A 17,705-nucleotide genomic window follows, 5' to 3' on the forward strand; every position below is an offset into this window, starting at 1 on the left:
TAAGGTTCAATTCCCCAGATGATATCTTCAGCCATTATAATTTCATTTCTACTGAAGGTTCCCTGGAAGTGCTGTACAACTGCATTACATATATCTTCCTGAGTCTGTAGTGTTTTCCCCTCCTCCTCCCTAATCTCCCAGATTGTGTTTATGTTACGCCGATGGTTTGCATTTCAATGAAATAACTTTTTATTACGATCTCCTTCGCTTAGCCATATAGCCCTGCTTTTTAACCTCCATGTGGCTTCTTCAATAGACAGTATTTTTTTTCCTAATTTCCAGTTCTTGTATGCGAAGGCAAACCTTTAAGGGAAGGCATTGAGATGACATCATTAAGACAATCCTGTCCAGTTCCATCTAAATGTCTTCTAGGTCTTTCCTGTTAGCTTTTTGCTTCCGAATTTGCGAGGGCTTTACTACCTTCCGAATGGAAGCTAGTTTGTCAAGGAGATGCTGAGAAGGGGAGGAATTTGTGAGAATAGGGCGACTTTTCCAGGTTTCCTGAACAAGCTCATTGAACTTTGGGTCGTCCAGCCAAGTTTTATTGAATTTAAAGGGAAATCCCTTTCAGATTCCAGCGTTCCTCCATTGCAGTGATATGGGTCTGTCATCAAATGTGAAGTTGTTGATGATTTCGGAACCTAAAAAGCCCAGACGTTCAATCAAATTTTCATGAACTGAGAATCGATCCAGCCTTTTGGCCAGATACGCAGTACCAGATCTGCCGTTATCCCATGTGGGGGAAATTTTGGCAGGACAGATGTCTACAAAATTATATGTAAGGAGGGTGTCTTGTAGAGTGCCGACTAGAGGATCCATATTTCTACCGCAACCATATACTTCATCACTGCTTAAGGTACAATTTAAATCTCCCACAATTATTAAGGAAGCCAGTTCCATTATTTCTGACTAGAGGATCTGATTCCAGAAGGTAAGACAATCCTTGTAAGGAGCATATACAATAAGTATATGGATATTGCCGGGTGTACCACGAAAACTAGCTTCCAACAGAATGCTAGCAAAACATCTAAAGGCCTTAAGGGAGACCCAGAATGGATACCATAAAGCCACTAGTCCCCCAGAGAGGCCAGTGGAATCAGTTGCTGTGATATGCCAACTTGGAAACATTTTCCGAAAATATGAAATAACTTCAGAACGCTTATGCATCATTTCCTGAATGAGGATGAGATTAGGATATAAGGAAAGGAACAAGTCTTTGAGAGCTATAAATTTGGGGTTAGCTCCCAGCCCCCTGATATTAATGGATATACTACGAGTCATATTGTGAGTAGATATAGAATGTAGTATTTCAGAATTGTTTTCTCTACAGAAAATTTGGAATTGCTCTTTTCAAAATATTGGAATGGAGGATGTAACAATTATTCAGAATACTTTCAACAACTACTCAGATTAATATCTGGTAATTGCAAAGATTTGGTAAGAGCCAATTACAACAACAATTGGTAACTAAATGTCCATAGGTTTTGGATAGGTGGGTTGTTAATGCACTCTTATATGTTAATTCACATATTCAACTCCCCACCCTATTTTGTTGTTATCCTTGAACATTACCATGATGTACCCTCACCAATACAAAATTAAAAAACAAAAAAAAAAAACCCTCACCAATACAAAAAAAATAAAAATTAAATTGATAACTAAATAGACTTTAATAAGATTTAATCCAATAATGTATATGTTGGACAAATAATTCAAGTCATTAAACTTAATCTTCATTTGATAAACACTTCCAACTTCAAAATCATATTGTTTTGATAGATATAAATATGGAGATAAGAGATTATTAATCCAAAAATTAATCTAAAATCTATTATTTTAAAAGATATAAATGAGAAAACAGAAAATTATTAATCCAAAAATTTGATATTTAAATAAATCTATCAGAGTTTAATCAATGTCAGGATGAATGTGGGTTGACATAGATTTATTGTAAAGCAAGGTTATCTTCATATTCCTATTTTATGAATGTGGCAAATCATGATGATGTTTTTCTCTAGAACTTGTAATGGTTGGTGTTGGGTCATGAACATTACTCTCTATATGTTTCTTAACTGAACATATTTTCTTTGTACATTTAGAATAGGTTTTGAACATTACTCTCTCTATCTTTCATAGCTAAATAGGTTTTGCAGCTCAAAATAATATTGTATATAGTAATATTAGAATGGAGGATGTCTTAAGGATCCGGTGATATTTAATCACAATAATAGTTAATAACTAAATTTATTTAATAGGATCGAGTGATATTTAATTACAATAATAGTTAATAATTAAATTTATTTAATAGGGTTTGAATATATAATTTATTATACATCTTAGTTGGATAGATCAAATAATTGAACAAATCATTATGGTATATCTTGGACTGAGGGTTCAAGTTAAAGTTAATAAATTAATTTTAATTTTTTTATTATCTTAATATCAAGTTTATTAATTGAGAATTTAAAAAAAATTATATTGTAGTTAATAAACTAATTTTTTTTTTTTTATTATTTTAATATCAAATTTTAAAAAATTATATTATTTGAAATATTTAAATTTGTTAGTAAAAAATTATTAACAAAGAGATTTGAAAGTTAAATAGTTTTATCTTAATTTGAAATCTATTCACATAGATTTGAGTTAACATATATCTATTGGCTGATAAAATGTGTCTCTTAAAACTCCTAATTACCCCACATTAATCATCAATCCGGGCAAGTCCTCTTATTTCAAGAGTGTACACAATATGTGCATGCTATAAATTCAGAGAGTAATGTTTCTTAAATTGTAGTATAGATCTTTGATACAAGAGTAAATGGATGCATCTAATAAACTCAAATCGCAATTATTAAAGTAAATATGACATCTAAGTTTCAAAACACAATCCTCTACTGAAATCAAATCTTACACAAGCAATTCAAGTAACAATAGCATCAGCCGAGAGCACAGTAGCAATAACTCATCTCTTCTTAGTTGATTCAATCTAAATCATATTCAATCTCTATAAAGCAATCAAAATCAAAATGATATCAATCTGAGAGTTCAATAGTGATAACCAAACTCTTACAGATGATTAAATCGATATGATTCACTATCTAAATAATTTACTTTGTAATAAATATAAATCAAATCAAATGCCAGCACTGTGAAATATATAAAGAACATATACTACTTCAATCGAGGAAAGCAGTAAACAATGAATAAGGTAAATTCACAGAAATAGGAAAATTGTCAAACCAATCAAACTTTGTGAGAATCAGAAATATATAACACAAGGAAGCAGTTCAATCCACCAGAGGCCAGTCCCTTAGCCACCAGTGAACATTGCTGAGCTACTTCAGATAATGCGAGGGAACAACAACTTCAATTATATATTAATCATCGAACTTAAGTAACGTTACAATATGGTCATGTTCTCCAACAGCGCAAGTCTGTAATTAAAATTACAATTTGAAAAATAATAGAGATTCCCCTTTCTTCCTACAATCGCTTTCTTTTATAATCAGAAAGGGGTAAAGGATAAATGTGATCCTGAGGGATTCGCAACCGATTACTAACTTCAGACACCTTTCCTATTTCGCGCTGATCCTTCTGATTCGCCCTCAGCCTTGTCTGCAACCGACACGTTCCATCCTTTGTTTGTTGGTTTTTTCTGTTCCATCGTTAGGGAACAACAATTGTTCCTTTTGTCACTTTTCTGCATAAAGAAGAGTAAAAGTTAGCTAAATCGTAACTGCAAATAATTCATCTGTTTCTTATCATAATTCCTCAATATATTAGCACATTAAGATATAAAAAAGATAAGAATCAAGGAAAAAGGTGATGAAATGAATAGTAAATACATACCCATTTCGTAACTCAACATACTCCCCTGCTTACCTTGTTTCATGTCCTCATGAAATGTAAGTAATTCTGATGCAGTGTAGTTAAAGAGTAGGCTGGAGAAGGAGCGTCAAAAATTGGTCTAAAACCATGATGTTGAGCTAGGAGCGCAAAGGCAGGCCCTTCCTTTTTCGTAGATAACCCGATAACCTTCAGGAGGATACCAAATGATGGGGCTACGAAACTGACATCCTAACCAATAAGGTCCTTCTCTTAAAATAAGGTTGCTATAGGTGACAAAACGAGCCGCGGCTGCTTTAAAATTTCTGTAATTAAATGGCTCTCTATCTTACACACTACTAGTGGAGACTGTCCACCTAAGCTTGGATGCATCCATAGAGCTTTCTTGAATGGAGTGAAAATATGGTACTCCATTCTGTACAATCTCCTTATGAATAGGCCCTAAAATTTTAATCACCCCTTCCCTTGTCATCAGACTCTTATGGTTGGCAAGCATTTGCAGAGAGTGCTTGGGTTCACTTCTTACCTAGAGATCCAATCCATGCTCTTGTCGTTGGAATGTGTTATGAGCTTTAAACCATTTAAGTTGGTTAACTGCAAACGAGATAAAGGCCTGGAATTGAACATCTCCCACAAAAGGGTTAGGGTTCTTTTCCACCTCGTTCTCTAATACAAAATTGTGCAGGTAAAATTTGCAAAGAAGCCTTTGATTACACCATGCTGTTTGCAGCAATTTATAAAATCTTCAACTGTTTTTTATTCAATTGGTTTTCCGGCTCTCATGGCTTTTATTTTCAACAGCGAGTATCGTTCTAACAAAAACAAGGCATAATTGGTGGCGGGAGATGTGAATGCTAAGACATCTGTATATAATGAGTAGATGGTGTCTGTCCGACCTATGACCCTATCTAGTTTGAGCTTGATTCTCTCTATTTTCTCTTCTGCTTTTCTGTATCTATTGAGAGTCTCTCTCTCTGTTGCATTCATTTCTTGAAACTGTCTCTGCAGTTCTCGATATCTCTGTTGGGACACGGTTTCTTGCTCAAGCCGTTCTAATGTGAGCCGAGCTTGTGTTAATTCTTTCTGAAGACTTAGTATAATGGTGTCATTCTGTGTCATGACATTCTTTGGCTTGTAAGCTTGTTTGAGTGCTTATGCACATTCTTTGGCTTGTAAGCTTGTCTGAGTGCTTATGCTATGATAAAGGATGTTTTCTATCTAAATTTCTTTATTATGGGAGGTCCAAACCTCCGTCTGAGTAGCCATGCTATAAGAGGGTACATCCTCTGTCTGAATAGCTACGTCTACTAGAATTTTATGCTGTTCATTTTGAGTGATAATTGGTTGAGTAGGTATGGGCTCTATTTGGGTCCCTGTAGCCCTACCTTCAAATAACTCTGTTTGTATAGCCGCATTTACTGTCTCCTGGGTTTTGTCCGGAACCTTTCCCGCTGTGATTTCTCTTATTTTTCTTCTCACCCTTTTGACTGTTTTGTGAAACTTCTGCTATTCTTTCCTAAGATTTTTCAATTTGGCTTTATACTTTTTTGGAGGAGGGACTGTTCTGCTGACAATCTCGTTAATGGCTTCTACTTCTAAAGAGCCTGGTTGCTCACCCTGGCTCTATTCTAATAAGACCGTGTCTCCAGATTGGTTATCGGTTTCCCGAATTATTTCTGTCTCGGCTTCTTCTTCTTGGCATATTTTTTCTGTGCTTAGGCCTACCTGGCTGGTTTCCACTGGAAGAGTGTCGCTAGATTGGTTCTCTTCTTCTTGAATGGCCTTTGCATCTGTTTCAGCTTCGCGACTTACATCTTTTGAGGGAGATAGAATTCTAGTATGGCCAGAATTCACAGGAGATTGGGTTTCTCCTGAGTTAAAATTGAGCAGTCCTTCAGGTCGCATGTAAACATTCATGTTGGCCAGGACCTGGGCCATTTCAAAATCGTGCAATAAATCGCCTTGGGGACTCATATTTGGTGTTGAGGGAAGTCGCAATTCGTTTCTTTGTTCATCTCCAGAATTCCCTGTTCCTTCCTCATGCTCTGATTTATGGTTATCCTGTCCTTCTAACTCTAGCTGCAAGTATTGTTCACTTATTGGGTTGGATAATTCTATAGGTTTACTAGCACCGCCTTGGGGATTTTCAGATGCTCCCTGTTTTGACCTCAACCTTGTGGATCGTCTGTGCTTGTGAGGTATGTTCCCTGAAAGGGCAGTCCTCTTTATTTTTGGCACAGTGTTAGGTGCTGGCAAGGCTATACCTCCTTTAAGGGCTAATATTAGATCATCATAGGTTGATTATTGCTGGGCAAGGTTATACCTAACTATTAACCTGATCAAACAATGGTGGCTGACTATTGTTTCTATGTGTTGGGACCGTCTCAGCCTCTCAGCAGTGTCATGCAGTAATGAATTCAATAATGCAGGTAAATTAATAGTGCATTTTCGTTTTAGAACTGCTAAAAGTTTGAGTTGTCGTGGCCTTACCACGTCTTTACGCCTGTTGTAGGTAATGTAGTTCTGGGCAATTCGTGCCAATTCTCCCCATGGCTCTCCAAGAGAGGATGATCGAATGCCTTTTCCCTTCTTAATTAGCTCTTGTCCTTCGTCCCTAAAAGCCTTGATATCATCTTGCAGCTTCAATCGCTTGCCAGCCCATACTGGTCCTTTTGCTAGTAACCCGGATACTTCTGCTATCACAGTGTCTGATATAGTGATTTGCCTGCCTCTTACCATGGATTGTCCATTCTGTAGATTCCGTAAGAATTCGATGGCAATTTCCTCATTGGGTGGTTGAAATCTCGTAAAGTATGCTATCCATCCTGCACAAGCCAGAATTTCCCCGGCTTCATCAGTGATAGCCAGTGTTAAAGGTTCTTGGCACACTGTTCTTCCTCCCATGATGCTTGAATTCTGCAAACAATTAGTGTAGCGGAGATAGCACAACAACGAACAGAGCTGAGTGATGGAACAACAAATGGTTGTAATGGCTCTATCAGATGATACTTTATAAGCACAAATATTGTTATCGAGGACTGTTATAATGCCCCATGCTCTGTGATCATGGGATGTCGTATTGTTCTAAAAAATCAAATGAAAAGATGACAGTGCAAGTGTAAGTATACCAGAGGTCCTCGCCCCCCTTCGAAATAATAGGTCGGCTATGACCAAATTAATGAAAGGATAGCGCACTGGCGACGAAGTACAGGGGTGATGTATTGGGTAATGAAAGTGGCAAGGTATGCATATTAATGAAAGGATCATAAAGAATATTGGAGTGATGAAAACAAGGTGTGTAACGAGAATTATCCATGAGTGATAAGATGCCATGAGGAGATGCGATAAAGAAAAAGGACAACATATGCATGAAAAGTGCTTTACTACCTTTATTCCACTTAACTGTTGTGATTGATTAAAAAGATTAACGCATGCAAAAAGGTTCACATTAAAGTAGGAGCATAGTCTCTCTGTAGAAATATGAAAACATAAGAAGAGGACATTATAATAATTATTGATGTAAAATAAAACTCCAATACCATCAGCAGAGCTTCTGTTGCCTACAGGAATCTATAGCCTCGACAGAATTGTTTTCTAACCCTTTGGAACCATGGTCCTTTATGTATAATTGGGGAAGTGCATTATGATATCCAAAGTAGAGACCAATGTGCTAGCATGGTAATTAGATGAACACATTGCCATTCACTCGGAAGTTGCGAAAGGTGGTCAGGCCTGCTCGTAATGAGACCTCCTATTCCAAGGACTTTATTTCTTGATGTAACCATTGGATCATATCCCTGGTGTGGTGGCCATAGTGGGAATGCCACTTTGCTGCTTCCTTATGATCATGGTAGGTTGGCTCATGATGAGACCCCCTATCCTCTACCTATGGAAAAAAATCATACAATTGTTAGTGAATATATATATATATATATATATATATATATATATATATATTATTATTTTTTTTTTTAATTTTTTGAAACAACACTTCCTATTTATATATAGAGGGTGGCTCAGCACTCCTTAAGAGTAGGGATGGCGGAAGAAGTTTGAACATATCAATAGAGAAAAAAAAGTATGCCCATAATCTTATTGATAATAAACAGAGAGAGTTATAGGGAATAGGGGAGAACCAACATGGTACAGATAATCAATCGGTTTGATTTATAGTGGAAATGAGGACAGTTAAGTGAAATAGATAATTGTGTCCTTTCTTTTTTGATCAATACAAAGCAATCTTGTTAAAGATGATAATATTCAAGATATTTGTCTATTCCAATAAACTCCATACTTGTTGTCCTTAAATATGTATTTGTACTTTTGTGCCATAAAGAGGATCATAAAGAGTGAACTTGGATGGTCTAGGGATGATTATGCAAGAAAAAGAAAAAGGGTGTTCTAAAAAATACTCACAAGGTGTTATCCTTGAAGGGAACAACAAAAGAAAAAAACCACACAAAAAGTGTTGTTCCTTATAGGGAACAACAATTGTTCCCTGTAAGGAACAACAAAGAAAAATACGCAAAAAGTGTTGTTCCTTGTACTACATGAACACCAAAGAAAACAGAAACAAAAAGGTGTTGTTCCTTGTAGGGAACAACAAGGGGAATACACACGAAAATTGTTGTTCCCTGTAGGGAACAGCAAGGGAAATACAAACTAAAATTGTTGTTCCCTATAGGGAACAACAGTTGTTCCCTGTAGGGAACAACAAAGGAAAATACACACAAAAATTGTTGTTCCCTATAGGGGACAGCAACTATTCCCTATAGGGAACATAAAAGCAAAATACACACGAAAATTGATGTTCCCTATAGGGAACGTCAAGGGAAAATGCACGCAAAAATTGTTGTTCCCTATAGGGAACAACAGTTGTTCCCTGTAGGGAACAGCAAGGGAAAATACACACGAAAATTGATGTTCCCTGTAGGGAACAACAATTGTTCCCTGTAGAGAACAGCATGAGGAAATGCACACGAAAAGTGTTGTTCCCTGTAGGGAACAACAAAGGAACATACACATGAAAAAGTGTTGTTCCCTATAGGGAACAACAACTGTTCCCTGTAGGGAACAACAAAGGAAAAATAAAGAAAAAAAACTAATATGCAATCTACTATTCAAGAAAATCCAATCAAATAGAAAGAAAATAGAAAGACAAATTTATGTACAGGTTTCAAAAAAATAAATTCTTCACTAGATTGGTGTTGTCGAAGGGTTTCCCTCTTCAGTGAGAATTTGTATTGTGGAATCTTCTCGTATCTGTTGGAAAAAGGATTCCCTTGTAAGCGGTTTGTGATAGAGGTGTACTCGATGTCCATTTTCTTTAAAAGAGTAGCCAGACCCATCAATGGTAGCTAATGTAAGGGTGCCATTATCGTGCACCTCTTGTATCTCGTAGGGGCCTAACCATCTGGTTTGGAGTTTGCCCGGGAAATCCTGGAACCTAGAATCATACAGAAGTGCCCAATCACCTTCATGGAAGATCTTTTTCTTGATGAGGGAATCATGCCATTTTGCTCTTTGTTGTTGGATCAATGCAGTATGCTAAAGAGCTGATAGCCAGATTTCATCCAATTCATTAATTTGATGTAGTCTATTAAGCTGTGCTTCATTCAGATCCATGCCTACTTTTTGGGCTATTCTCAATGTTTGAATTTCAAATTCTATTAGGAATATAGGTTATTTTCCAAACACTAGCTGATATGGGGAGTATCCTGTGGTATTCCTCTAAGTCATGCGATTTGCCCACAGGGCTTCTGGAAACCGAGTAGCCCAGTCACGTCTATGTGAGGCGACTGTCTTTGTTAGTATAGCCTCGATTACTTTCTTGGTACTTTCTACCTGGTCGTTTGCCTGTGGGTGGTATGGAGATGTGATTCTGTGCATAATATGATGATTTTTTAATGGCCTACAAATTGTGGTCCTCCATCTGTGATTATTTCTCTAGGCAAGCCATACCACACGAAAATTTGGAAAAGAAAGTAGATTACTGTGTCCTCTGCGGTCCTTGGTAATGCTTCTGCCTCCACCCATTTAGTCACATATTCCATTGCAACCAATATATATCTCTTTTGATTAGATGATGGGTTTATTGGGCCAATGAAATCTAACGCCCAACTTTTAAAAGGTTCAATGACTAACTGTGGATGCAGGGGCATCTCGTTAGACTAGCGAGGGCGGCCCATTCTTTGGTAGCTATTACATGCCTTGACAAACTTCTTGGCATCCTTAAAAATGGTGGACCAATAATAGCCCATTTGTAAGACTTTATGTCCAGTCTTGTGGTCTGCAAAGTGTCCACTGCAAGGCCCATCATGGCAGGCTTTTAGGATATCGAAGATTTTGTATTCCCTGACACACCTTTGAATATGCCTATCGGCTCCTGTGTGAAAGAGGTATCCTCCAATCCAAGAGAACCGAGTGTTTCATTGTACTATTAGTTTTCTTTCACTGGGTGTCAGGTGCTTGGGTAATTTTCCCACTGCTAGGTAATTCGTGACATCCGCATACCACGGTGTTTTCATGGTCACAGCAAATAGGTGCTCATCAGGGAACTAGTATTCTACTGCCGCCAAGTCGTCTGTCTTTGGCACATGTGAGAGGAAGTTTGCCACCGGATTTTCTTTTCTTGGCCGATCCTTGATTTTTATGTTGAATTCCTGCAGAAGGATTAACCATCATGTCACTCTTCCATTCGTAATAGGTTTATTAGCTAAATATTTGATAGCAGAGTGATCAGTATACAAAACCATAGGGTATCATGTTATATAGTGTCTGAATTTGTTAATACCATAGATTACAGCTAGAAACTCTTTCTCGATCATGGTGTAGTTCAACTCAGCAGAAGCTAAATTTTTGCTGATGTAATATATCGCATAAGGTTTCTTATCTTCCTCTTGGCCGAGAACTACTCCAATGGCGGTATCTAATGCATCAGATGAAATCTGAAATGGTAAATCCCAGTTCGGGCCCCGTAGTACTAGAGCTGTTGATACTAGCTGTTTTAACTCTTCAAAGGCAGTGTCACATTTGTCAATTCATATAAAGTCGATATTTCCTATTAAAGCATATAATGGTGCAACAATTTGGGAGAATTTCTTTATCAATATTCGATAATATCCAGAAAATCCCAAAAAACTACGTACCTCAGTTTGAGTGCAGGGGGTAGGTATTAAGAGGATTATCTAAATTTTTGCTGGATCTACTTGAATTCCAGCTGCTGAGATGTAATGACCCAGGATGAGGCCCTCGGTCATCATCATGTGGCATTTCTTGTGGCTTTAGCAGAGCCTGGTAGCAATGCATCTTTGCAGAACTTTCTCCAGCGTCTGTAATGCCGACTCGAAGTCATCTCCATAGGGTGTCAAATCGTCCATGTACACCTTGAGTCCCTCATTTATCAAATCTGCAAAAATGCTGAGTATGGCTCTCTGGAATGTGGCAGGTGCATTGCATAGTTCGAAAGGTAATACCCTGTAAGCAAATATCACCCAGGGGCAGGTGAAGGTAGTCTTATCTTGGTCTTCAGGGGAAATTTGGATTTGGTTGTAGCCACAGAAGCCGTCTAAGAAGGAGAAGAATTTTTCACCTACCAATGTGTCTAGCACCTGGTCAATGAATGGGAGGGGAAAATGATCTTTTTGTGTTGCTTTATTAAGCTCTCTGTAATCGACACATATACGCCACTTCCCATTCTTTTAGGAACCACAACTAATGGAGAAACCCATTTGCTATCAAATATAGGATAGATGAAATTTACATCTAACAGTTTCTGTAGTTCATCTTTAACAACATCTTTTAAGTGAGGGTTTAACCTTCGTTGAGGTTGTCGAATGGGTCTCGCATCTTTCTCAGTAGAGATGTGGTGCATACATAATTGGGGATTAATCCCTTTCATATCTGGGTAATCCCAAGCGAAAGCCTCTTTATATTTTCTAAGGAGTTGAATAAGCCTCTGCTACTAGTCATCAGTCAGGTTTTTGTTAATGTATGAAATTTGAGGAAAATCTGGAAGACCACAGGTTCTATGTCAACATTCACAAGTCTAGATTGTAACGGATTGCATGCAGGTATCCTGCATTTCCATGTGCAGACATGATCCACTAGAATGTATCACATACTGATCCCCAAACAATGGTATTGAGCAGTGCCAGTGGAACACAACTTTCTACCTTCAGGGCGAAGGAATTTTAGGAGATGTATCACTTGCCACAACCGGTGATCACAAAGCTGCAAGTTCAAAGGAAATCCACTTGTGTTGAAAGAAGCTTTGGAGATTGAGGCTAAGAGATGACAACACAATAAGAGGATCGTGTAAAGGCTAAGATAGAAATAGAGGATGGAGGAAACAGAAAAGGAATTGCAGGAGTTGAAGCGGAAACTCTAGGAAGAACAGGAGTTGCGCAAAAGAGAGAAGGAAGCGCAACAGGAACATGTAGAACAAGAGGTGCAACATGCACAGATTAATGAAACTATGCCCATACAGGTTGTAGACTCATCCGAGTAGTTGGCACATAGCAGACAGGGTGAGAAGTCACAGGAGCAGGACTTAGTTAAAGAGATTGAACAAATTCTACAGCAGATGGACATGGATATGGTTAAGCTAGAGTCATATCAGGATATTGATCTCATGCCTAGGAACCAAGGGGTCACCCCACCGGCTTGACCAAATCCGAAAGCAGAGCAAGTCCCAAGTGATCAAGGAGACACAAAAATCCTTGAAGACAATCTGGAGGTGGAGATGCACAACATATCTTTTGATGAGTCACGACACAGAGTTGTGTAGTCGCATAGAGTGCCTACTCCAAATGTCCACATATCTCCTACACAGTTTGAAGAGCGAGTGATCGTATCCAATGTGCGCAAGCATCCAACAGCATTGGCCGATGCTACCAAATAATATGCCAAATCCACCAACTCGAGTGTTATATTATTGATAGCTGAGAACAAGCGTATGGATAAGGAGTCACAACATGACAATAAGGGAGGAGAAGAGCTGAGGAGAGCGATACTGGATGAAGTATCGTCTCTCAAGATAGTCATACGGACGTTGTACTCCAGATTTGCCACCGTGCATAAGTCAATTTTCCATCTCAACAATTGGCAGTAGCGTTGTACTAGGAGAGCACGTATCTTGTCAAATATGCATACTATTGTCGATCACATACAAACATGGACAATGAGGTAAAAGGGAACCCCATTGCACTTGCCAAATATGATGAAGCCAAAGGCGATAGAGTTGAAGGCACGCATCCGGAGACATATCTGGAACTATGAGGAACTCCCACATCTCATCACCATTATGCAGGCTTCACATGCATGGACGTTTAGAAGCATGGATGTCATTGTACTCACGCACGCGATCCCATCCATTGGAAAAATCACCGAGGCGAAGTCAAATAACCAAGTCCGACTAGAGCTAGACATGTACTTTGATGAGTTGATGCCCATAGCCACCAACGTAGATTTGGAGATCAGCGCAGACACTATGCATCAGTATGGTTCTGGTCTGGCTTCACTCAAGATTATGATGCACGTGTTATCAGATGAGTTGGACAGAGGTGCCAAATAAATGTACCCAGATGCAACAGAGGCAAGAGTGCGCTTTCAGCAGGATGTCACCATTGAGCACACAAACACCATAACAGACTACCAAGCTTGGCATCGGTTCACCACCATCGATCATCATGAGGATGTCGAAGAGTTTGCCTTGCCACAGTTGTCTGAGTCTTAGTAATGTCTTACATGGCTTTCTCAAGCCTATTTTGTCTCACATGAGTACATGTGCAAATTGTAATGTAACATCTTGTAAAAGTGAAAGACCAAGTGTCGATAGTAGAGTGTAAGAGTCATGTAGTAGTTGAAGAGCCATGAGGGTAGGCGAAGAGTCACAAAGGGGAATGTCAAGGGTCACCCCACCCTTTGCTATTTATAAAACCTCATAACTCATTATACAGGCTTTTCAGAGCCAAGCTTCCTATAGGTGTATCTTAGAGAAAGCTTGGAGTGTATTGTAACGAGCCTTGGCTTCTCCACAGTGCAGAGCTAGTATATCTCTTTAGAGGAGTAGGTGGTAGTGACTGTAATGTTTCGCTGTCGAGACTAGTGGTTGGTCATAGTTGTATGTATGATTGGATCTTTCACTTTGTTAATATAACATATCCAACACATTTCATGCATATGTTGTCATTGTAATTCACCTATCTTGGTTACTCTAATGATATATGTAGTTGTTGTTTACGCATGTATGTATGGACTTTTCTATATATGTTTGTATGAATCTTATCAAAATGTACTGTTGGTATAAACATCAATTTGGATCGTTGGCTAACCTGCTTTCCATCTTGTGATGTTTTTTTGTTTGTGTGTTCTCTTTCAAGCCGCGTGCTATGACAGATTTCCAAGGGGCGCACGAATTCCCCCGTTCCGTGTGTTAGAGACATTCATGCACCTTCCTTAGCTTGCTGCACATGTCACACCCATATTACCAACAAGGACATCTTACTTACATTTGCGCACAACCACGGTCAAGGAGACACTGTACTACACCACTGTTGGGACTCCTACACCAAACAGTCTTAGGTCTTGTTGGGACTTGTTACTAGGGATTTCCCCTGGCGGGTCTAGCACTGTAAACAGGGTCATCGACCTATTACATCTATTTGTGGATCTCCTATTGTTATAGTTCCAAAGAAATATTATACATGGTGCATGTGTGTGGATTTCTGAGCTTTGAACAAGATTACGGTAAAGAATCATTATCCTCTTCGTCATGTTGATGATTAGCTAGATCAGTTGAAAGACGTTGCTTATTTTATTAAGTTAGACTTGAGAAGATTTTATCATCAGATAAGGATTTTTGAAGATGGTATTTGCAAAACTGCTTTTAAGACAAAACAAGGATTATTTGAATGGTTAGTTATGTTGTTTGTGTTGAAAAATGCAGTAAGAAATTCTAAATTTGATTTTTTCCTTGATTAAATTAAGGAAATTAGACAAGGACAACAGTCTAACTCAGATATCATCTAGATAACTTATGCATGCAACTAAATTAGCTCATGAATGTAGTGAAATTGAGTTCCCCAGTTATGGTGAAGATTCCAAGGCAATGTACAATTAATTATATACTAGATTGAGTGTATAGTTCATTGTATTGGCCAGATGATCAACCCTAAGGAATTTCACAAGGAAATAGGGGCTCAAGCAAAGGTAGAAATTGACTAAGTCTAGGTTAGAGCTTCTCAGTGAGCATAGATATAGGTTATTCACTTGTAGGTTGCACCCAGTTGAGTAAAACAATTGTATTACATTTCTATTTATCGGATTAATGTAAATAGGCAAGGGGTTTTTAGCAGATTTCTTTCCCTTGGAAAAAATATTGTGTGCATGTGTGTTATTTCTCATTGCATGTTTGTGATTGATGTTATAAATTTTGAATTGAATTCCATAGAGCAGTAGAGTATGTTTGTGTCTTATGATTTTGATTAAAAACTTCATGATTAGTTGCAAATATATGCCATAATTTCTACAATTTGGGCTTTGTACTGCACCTGCCATGTTCATTAGAGTTATGAATGATATATTATGACCATTCCCTGATGATGTTGTCATAGTATACTTAGATGATATTTTTATTTTTATTAATACCCTTGAAGAGCATGTAAAGCATGTAAAGCAAGTTTTAAATGTCTTGAAAAAGGAATAGTTGTTTTTTAATGTGTCTAAATGTGAATCTGGGAAAATGTATTGGGTGTATTTAGGCCATATTGTAGGAGGTGGTGAATTAAAGATTGATCTCTCCAAAGTTGATGTTATTGTGAATGGGCCTAAACCCAACAATGTAACGGAAGTCAAGAGATTTTTGGAAGCAACCCAATATTGGAGAAAAGTTATCGCTAACTTCTCATTCATTAATGCTTTGACAAGTGTGAAGCAGGTCTTTCAATGGGGAGGCAAGCAACATAAATCCTTTGATACTTTGAAAGAAAAATCAGTACAACACTAGTTCTATAACTTCCAAACCTCAAGCAACCATTTGAAATTCAAATAGATGCAAGTGAATATATTATGGGAGAAGTATTGATGCAACATGGTAAGCCAATATGTTATCATTCTGAGACGTTTTCCAATGCAGTAATTAACTATCCAATTTATAATAAAAAGTTTTATGCTTTGGTACAAAGCGTGAAGAAGTGGAAGCATTATTTGATGGGTAAAGCAACAATTATTCATACTAACCATCAACCTTTGAAATATCTACAATCGCAAACCAAGCTACAACAATCTAGACATTTTAGATGGATGGGATTTCAACAACAATTTCATTTCATTATCAAGTATAAGAAAGGTATTCACAAAAAAGTTGCAAATATGTTATCAATACCTATTATTAACGCATTTGCCATTCTTAAGCATGACTCAATCATGCATAAAAGCTATCTTGAATTATATGCTCCGGAAGAAGATTTTAAATATTTTTATGCAACTTTGATTCAAGGAAATCATGTTGAAGAGTTGGATTATCATGTTCATAAAAAATTGTTGTATCATCTTGGAAAGTTGTGTATTCCACAGAGTGAAAGAGTTAATGTCATAAGGGAATCTGATACTTCTCTTATTGTTGGTCACTTTATTGTAGGAAAAACAATTGCTCAGATATAGAGGTATTGTTATTAGCCTCGTATGAATGAAACTGTATCAAGATATGTTTACAAAAGGATGTTCTTTGTGTGCTAATAGCAAGCCAAGTAATAGGAAATTGGGTTTGTATACTCCACTTCATATCCCTTCTCGTCCTTGGGAAAGTGTTTCTATGGATTTTGGTTGGGGGACTACCAATGTTTAGAAAAGGTCATGATTATTTATATGTTGTAATGGATCGTTTCAGCAAAATGTGTGTGTTGATGCCTTGTAAAAAATATGTCACAACTAAAAAAACCATAAAGATGTTCTTCCAAAATGTATGGGTTCATTTTAGGTTACCTACTTCGATTATTTCTGATTAAGATTCTCGATTTATCAGGAACTTTTGGTCAAGTTTATGGGAATTCATGGACACAAAGTTGAAGAAGAGCACAACATTTCATCCACAAACCAACAGTGAGATAGAAGTAGTGAACAAAACAATATTGCATCTCCTTCGAGGATATTGTGGTAAGCATCCTAAACTTTGGGATGAGCATTTGCACTACACCCAGTATGCCTACAATAATGCCAAGCATTCATCTACACAAGTATCTCCATTTGAAGTTTGTTTGGGTTATTTTCCAAAGTCTCCTTTGGATTTCAACTTTGGTAAATATATTGCAGTAGATGGACATAGTTATGTGGAAAAATCCAAGCATTTCATTGAAGAAATCTAGTTAGTGCATCAAATGATATATAGAACAACTAGAGAAAAGCCAAGCCAAGTACAAAGCAAGACATGATATTCATTGGGTTGATCATGATTTCCAAGTGGGAGATCAAGTTTGGTTGTACAACAACAAAGAAACATTACAAGGTGAAGGTAAAAAGCTCAAACCAATCAGATATGGTCCTTTCAAAATTTTGGATAAGTCTGGTAACAATGCAATCAAACTAGATTTGTCACCTTACATGGAAATTTATTTTGTTGTGAATGTGGAAAAATTGATATTGTATGAGCTTCCTATGATCGTTGATCAAGAAGAGAATGTTCAGATTCCATCTATGGAAGATTTTTCTCTTGAATATTTAAATGAGTTGTAGGAAGACACTATTCTTGACAGGAGGATAAGAACTTTATGCAAAGGCAATGTGCAGAAAGGTACCAATCCAAGTAAAGCAAGGTGGATAGAGATTGGAAAAGTGAGTGAGTTGTACCCTCACTTACATAT

The sequence above is a fragment of the Pinus tabuliformis genome, chromosome 7, assembly GCF_031772625.1.
Source record: "Pinus tabuliformis cultivar Carrire ecotype Pingquan chromosome 7, CPIR1, whole genome shotgun sequence".
Lineage (NCBI taxonomy): Eukaryota > Viridiplantae > Streptophyta > Pinopsida > Pinales > Pinaceae > Pinus > Pinus tabuliformis.